The 9,519-nt window shown below is 42.6% G+C and overlaps 1 long non-coding RNA gene across 1 annotated transcript; it reads right to left on the bottom strand.

Annotated features, from left to right (window-relative positions):
• Positions 1-2,472: 2,472 nt before the first annotated feature.
• On the bottom strand, positions 2,473-8,993 carry LOC133411614 (uncharacterized). Its single transcript, XR_009769682.1, has 2 exons — positions 8,633-8,993; positions 2,473-8,037 (listed from the first exon to the last, which is right to left on the bottom strand). It is a non-coding gene; the product is annotated as an uncharacterized LOC133411614 (long non-coding RNA).
• Between the last annotated feature and the right edge of the window lie 526 nt (positions 8,994-9,519).

Below are 9,519 nucleotides of genomic sequence, written 5' to 3'. Positions count from 1 at the left end.
AATTCACTTAATGCCACCATACAGGCCAAAACATAAATGTGTGACACCTATGGTGACAAAAATGAAGAAGTGGACCAATGAAGCAAAGATAAAACTTCAAAGCTGTTTAGACTTCACAGACTGGAGTGTCTTTGAAACTTCAACTGACAGCCTGGATGAATATACGGACACAGTTACATCCTACATCAGTTTCTGTGAAGATGTGTATGTACCAACAAAGTCATTTCGTACGTTCAATAATAACAGGCCATGTTTCACTGCTAAACTTAAGCAACTTCGCTAGGCTAAAGAGGTTGCCTATCGAAGTGGGGACAGAGCCCTGTATAATTGCACTAGAAACCAGCTGACTAAAGAAATTAACATGCATAAATTATGCAGTAAAGCGAGAAAAGCAGTTTACTGCTAACGACTCTAAATTAGTCTGGCGTGGATTACAATCACTTAATAACTATAAGCGACCATCCCCGCAAGCAGAGAACAAAAAAGGGCTAGCAGATGACTTGAACACCTTCTACTGCAGATTTGAAAAGAACCCTTTCACACTTCACATACCCAGCCGCACCACTGACCATCACACCTCTGACTCCCCCTCCTGCGTTGACCATCCCTGACCAGGATGTGAGCTGTATCTTCAAACAACAAAAACCAACAAAGCAGCAGGCCCAAACCTTGTGTCCCCATCCTGCCTCAAAGTCTGCGTGTACCAGCTCGCTCCAGTCTTCACACAGATCTTCAATAGATCTCTGGAACTGTGTGAAGTACCATCCTGTTTAAAACACTCCACCATCATCACAGTCCCCAAGAACCCTGCAATCTTGGGTCTGAATTACTACAGGCCTGTTGCCCTGAAAGCTCTGTGTTCATCACCATCATCCCCGAAGCTTCTCCAGCTCAGCGTCTCACCTCCCATCTGCCAATGGATTTACAGCTTCCTGACGGGCAGGACACAGCAGGTGAAGCTGGGGGAAACCACCTCATCCACACACACCACCAGCACCGGGGCCCCCCGAGGATGTGTCCTCTTTCCGCTGCTATTTTTTCTCTACACGAACGACTGCACCTCCGGAAGTTTTCAGATGACACCACAGTCATCGGCCTCATCAAAGACGGTGACGAGTCTGCATATCTACAGGAAGTGAAGCGGCTGGAGATGTGGTGCGGCCGACACAACCTGGAGCTGAACACGCTCAAGACGTAGACTAGAGATGATCGTGGACTTCAGGAAGCATCCTTCACCACAGCTTCCCTTCACGCGGTCGAACTGCCCTGTGTCAACCGTCGAGACCTTCAAGTTCCTGGGAATTAGTCTTTCAGGACCTGAAGTGGGAGACCAACATCAACTCCATCCTCACAAAGGCCCAGCAGAGGATGTACTTTCTGCGGCTTCTGAGGAAGAACAGCCTGCCACATGAGCTGTTGAGGTAGTTCTACATAGCTGTCATCGAATCTGTCCTGTGTTTATCCATTAGTCTGCTTTGGTGCTGCCACAAAAAAGACAAACGACAAACTCCAAATGCAATGGAAAATCAAACTTGCTGAAAATATTGTCGGTATGCCCCTACTTACCCTTGAGGACTGGCATGCTGCCAGAACTAAAACAAAATCCTCTTGGACCCTCCACATCCTGGTCATCACCTCTTCCAGATCCTTCCCTCAGGTAGGCGCTATCGAACAATGCAAACTAAAACTAGCAGATATTCCAACAGCTTCTTCCCTCTTGCCATTAACTTCTTAAACAGTTAATGTACAATCCCATTTCAACATAATGCCAACTTTTGAGATTGCTGTCATATCTCTGTCGGGCCAATTATACATTATTTATGCACTCTCTGTAGTAGTCTCGCCACTCTGCCCTATTTGCATATCTGTTGTTGACCAATACTCTGAGAAGTATCTGCACCATTTGGATCATTGAGATTGTTCCAAATTATCGCACTGCTAGTCACTTTAAATTGCTTACATTTCTCGAAGGCTCTGCTCCATTTGCACAATTGTCAGACTATTGCTGTATTATTGCTGTATTACTGATTTCAAACAGCTCTAAATTGCTAGACTTCATTTGCACAATTGTCAAAAAAAAAAAAAGTACCAGCATTACCACATTAGTGGTAACCTTTCATTGCTCCATGACTCTCTGTACTTTGTTTTTATGTCTCAAAGGTATTTGCTGTCAAATGGTTGTCTGTTTTTTTTTTTTGTTTCTTTGCCCTGTGCGGCTGTTAGGTTAAGCAGAATGGAAAAGCTGTATCCCTTTTATGCCGGAACAGTTTTACTGTGTGACAGTGGAGTTTTTAAGCTTCCGCTGTGGTTTCTTAGTATTGTAATTGAGGTTTTTTGACAATCAGACCTGATCACTCAAACAGAACAAAGTTTTTAGAAGGGAGAGAGAAACAAAGACAAAAGACAAAGCACTAATTGTCAGGTTCAAAGACACCTAGAACATTTGTAAAAACAAGACAGACACAGAGGCAGTTCAGTTTTCAGGCTTGCAAGGAGAACGGACGAGAGTGTACTTAGTTACAATCTCCAACCCGCTCTAAGTTCACTCTGCCGAACCCTCTCTTTTTATTTCCTTAGTGCGGTTCCCTTGTTACATACGAGTTGCAACGTCTAAAAGGTGGGGTCAAACATGCTTGTTGCAACTCATGTGATCAGCACATAACACATTTTGTTGCGGTCGAGACAGTTGAGGGGTTATCATGCTTCTTATCAGAAAACAGGAAACTCCTCGGCTCAAGTTTGTCTGTGCACCTGAAAGCACATGACTCATCCTGTGGGGAAAAGCTTTGCACGCAGTTAGCAAAACACTTCTCTAACTAGAAGTAAGCAGTAAGCACAACACATGATAACTTATTTACTTTTTTTCTATCATTTCCCTCCTGTTTATCATGTTTTTGCTCATGTTTTCACATCACTTAGCAGCCGCTTCTTCTGATTTTTGGCTGTAAGATCATTATCACGAACACAAAACATTAAATGCTTTATTTGGTCTCCTCAGCTGAATCAAATAATGTCCCGATCTCAATTTCTCTATCATCATCGCCATCAGAACTATCCTGGTTCTGTTTTGTTAGAAGGTTTTGATATATGTTTAGCAGAAGGTACCTCTGGCCTTGGGTGTTATCAGAAAAGAGAGTCATCCTAAGAACATCATTCTTCAGTAATCTACCTTGGGTGCTATAAAGAGGAAAAGGGAGTCATCCTAAGATGTGGGCACCCCTCTGGCCTTGGATGTTTTGGAAATGGAACTTAATTGTTAAAGAAAGAAACATCGCTTCATGAGTACAAATAGAACAATCCAACAATTCCCTTGTTTACATAGTGGAACTATGTAACATACCCTAAGCAGTACTACTCTATGTGGAAGGCTATAAGAGGATATATAAACAACGTAGTAATGAGCTAAGCATTCTTCATAAGGCAGTACTACTCTTGAGACAGGCCAAAAACCTCCCCATATATTGATTTGAGGAGGGAAAAAGAAAAGTCCCGTAACATGCTAAGAGAAAAGACACTGTATATTCTTAATCAATAATTCATCCATCTGGACACGACGTCGTCTTGTGTGAGCAGAACTTCAGGAGTAGGAGCTCCTTCGGAGGTCATCAACATCCATCCTCGTACATGGAATAATACAGCATTCAAAAAGCAATAACAAATTAACAGCAGTAACAATAGCAATTATAAATGTAATTACAAGGTGTTTCCATTTTCCAAACAACGCCATAGGCCAATCTTCCAGGGGGTTGGAAACGCCTGTTGAATCTGCCATTTCAGCAGCCAAAGTTTGTAACCCATGGAGGGCTCTCGTTACTTTTCCATCCGGGGCTGTGTTGTTGGGAATAAAATTACAACATTGTGGAACAAACATTGCACAAACACCATTCTTTTCGGCAAGGATTATGTCAAGGGCCATGCGGTTTTGAATTGCCAGAAGGGAAGTGGGGGCCAATTGTTCAGCTAAGCCTTCAATGGCATCACTGGTTAAGTTTACTGCTCTTTGCAAATGGTAATAAACAAAGTTGATCCTATCCACATTCTTGTTTGGAGTTACTGGGAACAATACAGAGATGATGGGCATATTTTCAAATCCTGCTGCAATTTGATCAATCAGTTTGTATTCATTTGGAACTCCTCTGGGCACTCCAATGCCATCTATGTATGTGGTTCTGTCCTCTGACCAATTATCGCTGATTGATCTCTTTGACCTCACATTAATTTCTGTTTTTGGTCTTGTTATTTGATCCTTGGCGAAAATTACAGTAGTTGACGCCACATATGAAATCATTGTACATGTCCCTTTCCATTTGTCAGGTAATACAGCTCATACTACATTAATTTCACACATATATGCCAAATCACCTAAAGACCTTTTGCTCAATATTGTAATATTTCCCCATGTAGTGACATCTATTATATTATGACAAAATGGAAATACCCCCACATATTTAGTTTTGTTCTGGTTAATTCTGTCATGCTTTAAACAAGTGTAATTTCCTTCTGCATAATGGGTCATGAGTGGTACTGTACTTTTAGGTAATTTTGGCCACATATTCTCATACTTGGCGCATCGAGAGCTAACCTTATGGTTTATTCTTTATATTTCAATCATGCATTAGTGAATCAATATCCATAATTGGTCCTGGAGCTGAACATACAGTGGGTCGTGCGGCTGCACACATTATACAATCCCCAAAATTGCCAAGTCGGGCCGTTTCTTGTAAGTAGGCTATCCACAGGTTTTATTGTGTGTATCCTGTGGCTAAAGCTAAAATTTCCCGTCCACCTTGGTTCAGACCACTTCCTCTTTATCACTCGAAGCCAAACAGATGCAGGTGGTTTATCGCCGTCCGATTGGATGCCTGCAAAGCTGGACAGAACACCTCTTAATTGATCAAAGTAAGACAGTTGCGACAAGGAAGAAAGTGACTCAAAAGATGAGCTGAAGAAGAAGAAGATGAAGAAGAAAAAGAAAAAGAAAAACATGGTATATTTTAAAAGGGCTGAGTTTGTGTGTACTATTTACCGATGCTCTGATGGACATGAGCACAATTGGGAGAGCTCTCAACCACGACATATTCGACTGTGCACAGCATTTAGCCAATTTTTGTTTTAAAGTTGCATTCATACGTTCGACTCCTTTCGTTCACTACTAGTTCAATTACAACCCATCCAACCACTAGTTCCCCATTGTTTTTCCTATAACAACAACCATCCGTAAACAACTTTCTCCCTCGCTTCAACGGTTCTGACAATAAATCTGAACGACATGCTTTGTCTTTTCTAGCCTTCTCCTCACACCAATGCATTCCTTCAGTTACACCGTCAGCCATGTTAGTATTGACAGGTGTAAATTGAATATGCAGTTGTTGTTTGAAAAGGTAAATAGTCGTGAGTTGATGAAAAGCGGTTGTAGTGTGTGTGGTGTGTACGCAGTGCGGCTGCATAAGCACCACATGTGCAAATTTTTCTATAAGAGCCGCAGCTGCTGCTGCATACCTCTCGCAGTCAGATGCACGTGCTACTATTGGTTCTAACAAAACACTCGTGTGTAGTAGTACCTTTCTTTCGCCCCGTACTAGTTGGTACAATACTGCAGCGGCGGTATGAGTTTTTTTTTTATATGTCCAAATAAAATGGTTGTTTATAGTTAGGAAGTGCCAAAGTAATGTCTTGACTTAATTCTTGTTTAATTTGTAAGAAGAGTTCTTTCTCATCATGTGTCCAATTGAGTTTAGCCGGCAGATTTCTTAATCCTTCCCGTTTAAGTGCCAATGAAATTTGAGGCGCAGAAAATGGCATTTTGAACCAAGGCAATAAATCCGATGTCAGGTCAACCACTGCCGCAACACCCTCTCCTCCCACCAATATTCTATCAGTTGGTAAAATACCATGAGTGTCTGATAGTTTTTCAAAAATTCTTGTTGATAAATCTAATCGTGTTCTCTATCATAGAACAAGGTACAATGTGGAGGGGTTGGCAGGAATGGTCCCAAGGACACAACCCATGGCTTCCACTCCGCAAATGCCTGCAGCACGCTGTTATTTATTTGACACGTGTCAAGCATTCCCCGATAGATGTCAGTAACAGGAGTCACAGTGTTTTGTTGGACACATGCCAGCACATGTGTACGCAGGTCCCCTTTGGTCTCCAGCATGGTTCCATCTGGAAACACAATGTCAAGTCCGTGTACTGCACAGACAGTGGGAGCATTACATTTATGTAAAATGTCTCTTTGGGACATTTCCCCTGCCTCGTCCTGTTGTTTCACCACGTCCTCTGGGCAGCAGGTTGGGACAACAGTTGGCAGTGTGTCCCTCTTGTCCATAGGCGTAACAACTGTAGTTACTCTGTGCTTTTCAGCAGGGCCTCGACAGACACGTGCAACGTGTCCAGTTTTTCCACATGCGAAGCATCTTATGGAGTTCGCGCCGCGGGAGTGACCCCTGAAACCACCTCCGACCCCCCTCTAGTCTGCTGCTGTAGTAGCAAAGTGGCCCATGTCGGGTCCTGTGACAGTAGCTGAGGTGCCATGACAGATAGTGCCTGGTTTTTATTATTAGTGCCTGGTTTTTATAATTATATTTTCAATTTCATCCTCCTTTCTTTCTCTTTTCTTTCTCTTTTTTTCCCTTTGTCATGCCATAATCATGGCATCATCTTTTGGTTCAATCATCCTCACCAATGCAAGTACATTCAGCTCTGTGTACATCACTGTACACAGAGCTTGTTCTTTTCCAGGGATTTTAGAGTTCACTGCGGATTTCTTAAAGCCGGACTTTTTTTTAGAAGTTTTATTTCTACAATTTGTCTGTCTTTTAGACGGTGTAACTCAGGAAGCAAAGGCTGTCTTTCTGATTTTTCCTTCTTCCTCTTTTTTATCTAATCACTGACTTATTTTCTCTCTTGCCTTTTTCTGTTTCTCCTCCCCTACATACCTTAGTCCCGTATAGTGTAACAGTAACTTTGTGAATTGCCACATTTTCCCCCTTCGTGACCTGAATCTCCTAATACCAATTCGGGTTTTTCTACCAATTGACAATATTTGTCAAAATGTCCTTCCATCCATTTTTTGAGCCGCTTCTCCTCACTAGGGTCACAGGCCTGCTGGAGCCTATCCCAGCTATCATCGGGCAGGAGGCGGGGTACACCCTGAACAAGGCACATACAAACAAACACCCATTCACACTCACATTCACAGCTCGGGGCAATTTAGAGTTGTCAATTAACCTACCAAGCATATTTTTGGGATGTGGGAGGAAACCGGAGTGCCCGGAGAAAACCCACTCAGGCACGGGGAGAACATGCAAACTCCACACAAGTGGGGCCAGGGATTGAACCCTGGTCCTCAGAACTGTGAGGCAGACGCTCTAACCAGTCGCCCACCGTGCCGAAAAATTTCCTTCCATCATATAAATATGGGGAGAATTCATAGAAAAGTGAATGTCTCAGTGACAGATATTTCAAGTGTGAGAAAGGAAGCTTCTACCACAAGTGGCGCCTTTCTCCTTGGGGTTTCCCCACACTTAATACATCTTTTTAATTCACTTCGGAATTCTCCTAACAGTTCTTTCGGTGTGTACTAAAAATGCCTGAAAAAGTTTTCTACACATAAATAAATTTGTCTTGTCCTGCAAGACCTTCCCTGGTCTCTAACCAGAAGGATCCTTCACTTCTAATATTTACCTTTTAATATTGGTAAATCTTCCCTGACCGTCATCAGAGGATATCCTTCCCCAGTAGTCACTGGAGGATAACCTTCTCCAATCTGTCGTGATTGGAGGCTAACCTTGCACAACCTTTGTTGTAGGATTTCTCTATCTCGCGAGTCACACAAAACTTATGATTAGAACAAATTACTTGTCTCGGACTCACAAATAATTTGGTAACTGTCAATGTGCAGAATTTTGTTAAAAAGGTCTCTGCTTACCTTAGTTTGTGAGTGCTCTGTTTTGGAGTCCAGTAGTAGATGATGAAGTAGTTGATGACTAAAATTAACCTCTCCTATCGGACAAATCACGACGCAGGGTCACCATCTGTTAAGGACGTAGTATAATGCCAATGTTCAATAGATCATGGAACCTTCAATTGTCCTTGCGTGTTCATTTTCTTTGTCCAAAGAGAGATGAAAAAAGAAGACACCACAGTGCGGAGTCTCAGGGTGCATTCAATCAACTGCCCAGCAGAGTGCAGGTTCACTGAATGACACACCTTGTTTATTTGAGCTAACTTTTTTTGTACACGTCAGAAGGTTTCGTGATGACTGTTTCTTTTCAGTAGGACGGTGATTCAATTTTACTTTCTGTAGTAATTCTCACTACAACTCTTTCGAGTGGAGAATTCTTGCCTTTGCATCCACAAAAGTCCACCGTTTACTATCCCACTGTTTTGGTATGGAATGAAAAACCTAGTGGTTTCCCATTTCCCGTTTACACTCTCATTCAAACAGTTTTCATTCACACTGGCTCATGAGAGGACTCCGCCATCCTATACGGAATTTAACTACGTCGCCACGAAACTCTCCTAGTTTCTTTCTTACCCGCCATTGACTAGTATTCACAGGGTTTGTCTCAGGTTTCGCAAACCTTTTTCTTATTCATTCATACCTTTTTAAATAAAAACTCAACTCACCCCCGTCTGTCTTCTCAGAGTACCGTCAACCTTTGGATTCCAGCTGGCGGGCCGATGTCAGTCCCGGAAAGGGTCTTTTGGACTCACTTTAAATGGAGCCTGCCATGGCCATGGTCTTTATACTGCAATCCACCCGCCCACTGGATTCGTCGGGTATGTTGGCATCCGGCTCGAAGGACCAAGTAAATGTCATGTTCAAAGACACCTAGAACATTTGTAAGACACAGAGGCAGTTCAGTTTTCAGGCTTGCAAGGAGAACGGACGAGAGTGTACTTAGTTACAATCTCCAACCCCCTCTAAGTTCACTCTACCGAACCCTGTCTTTTTATTTCCTTAGGGCGGTTCCCTTGTTACATACGAGTTGCAATGTCGAAAAGGTGGGGGCAAACATGCTTGTTGCAACTCATGTGATCAGCACATAGCACATTTTGTTGCGGTCGAGACAGTTGAGGGGGAGGAACTCCTCGGCTCAAGTTTGTCCGTGCACCTGCAAGCACATGACTCATCCTGTGGGGAAAAGCTTTGCACGCAGTTAGCAAAACACTTCTCTAACTAGAAGTAAGCAGTAAGCACAACACATGATAACTTATTTACATTTTTCTATCACGAATTGTAAACAGGATGAGAAAAGTAAATCATTACATTATCTACAACAATGAAATATTAAATATGAGTGTTGCATGGGGCTGTGAGAGAAGGGAACCACAAGATAGAACAGGACAATGACAGGAGCAGAAGCATGCAGGACAAGGGTCGTGAACCCGGCTGTACAATTTAAGTGTGGTGGGATTAATTATGTAAATTATAAAAGTCTACAGGACGAGAGTATATGTGAGGGGATACACAAGCGATGTGCATATTCATGAGTTATTTGTCGCAGTAAGTG

This window comes from Phycodurus eques, chromosome 1 (assembly GCF_024500275.1).
Source record: "Phycodurus eques isolate BA_2022a chromosome 1, UOR_Pequ_1.1, whole genome shotgun sequence".
NCBI lineage: Eukaryota > Metazoa > Chordata > Actinopteri > Syngnathiformes > Syngnathidae > Phycodurus > Phycodurus eques.
The sequence above is the reverse complement of the archived record's forward strand: the minus strand, read 5'-3'. Positions and strand labels throughout refer to the sequence as shown.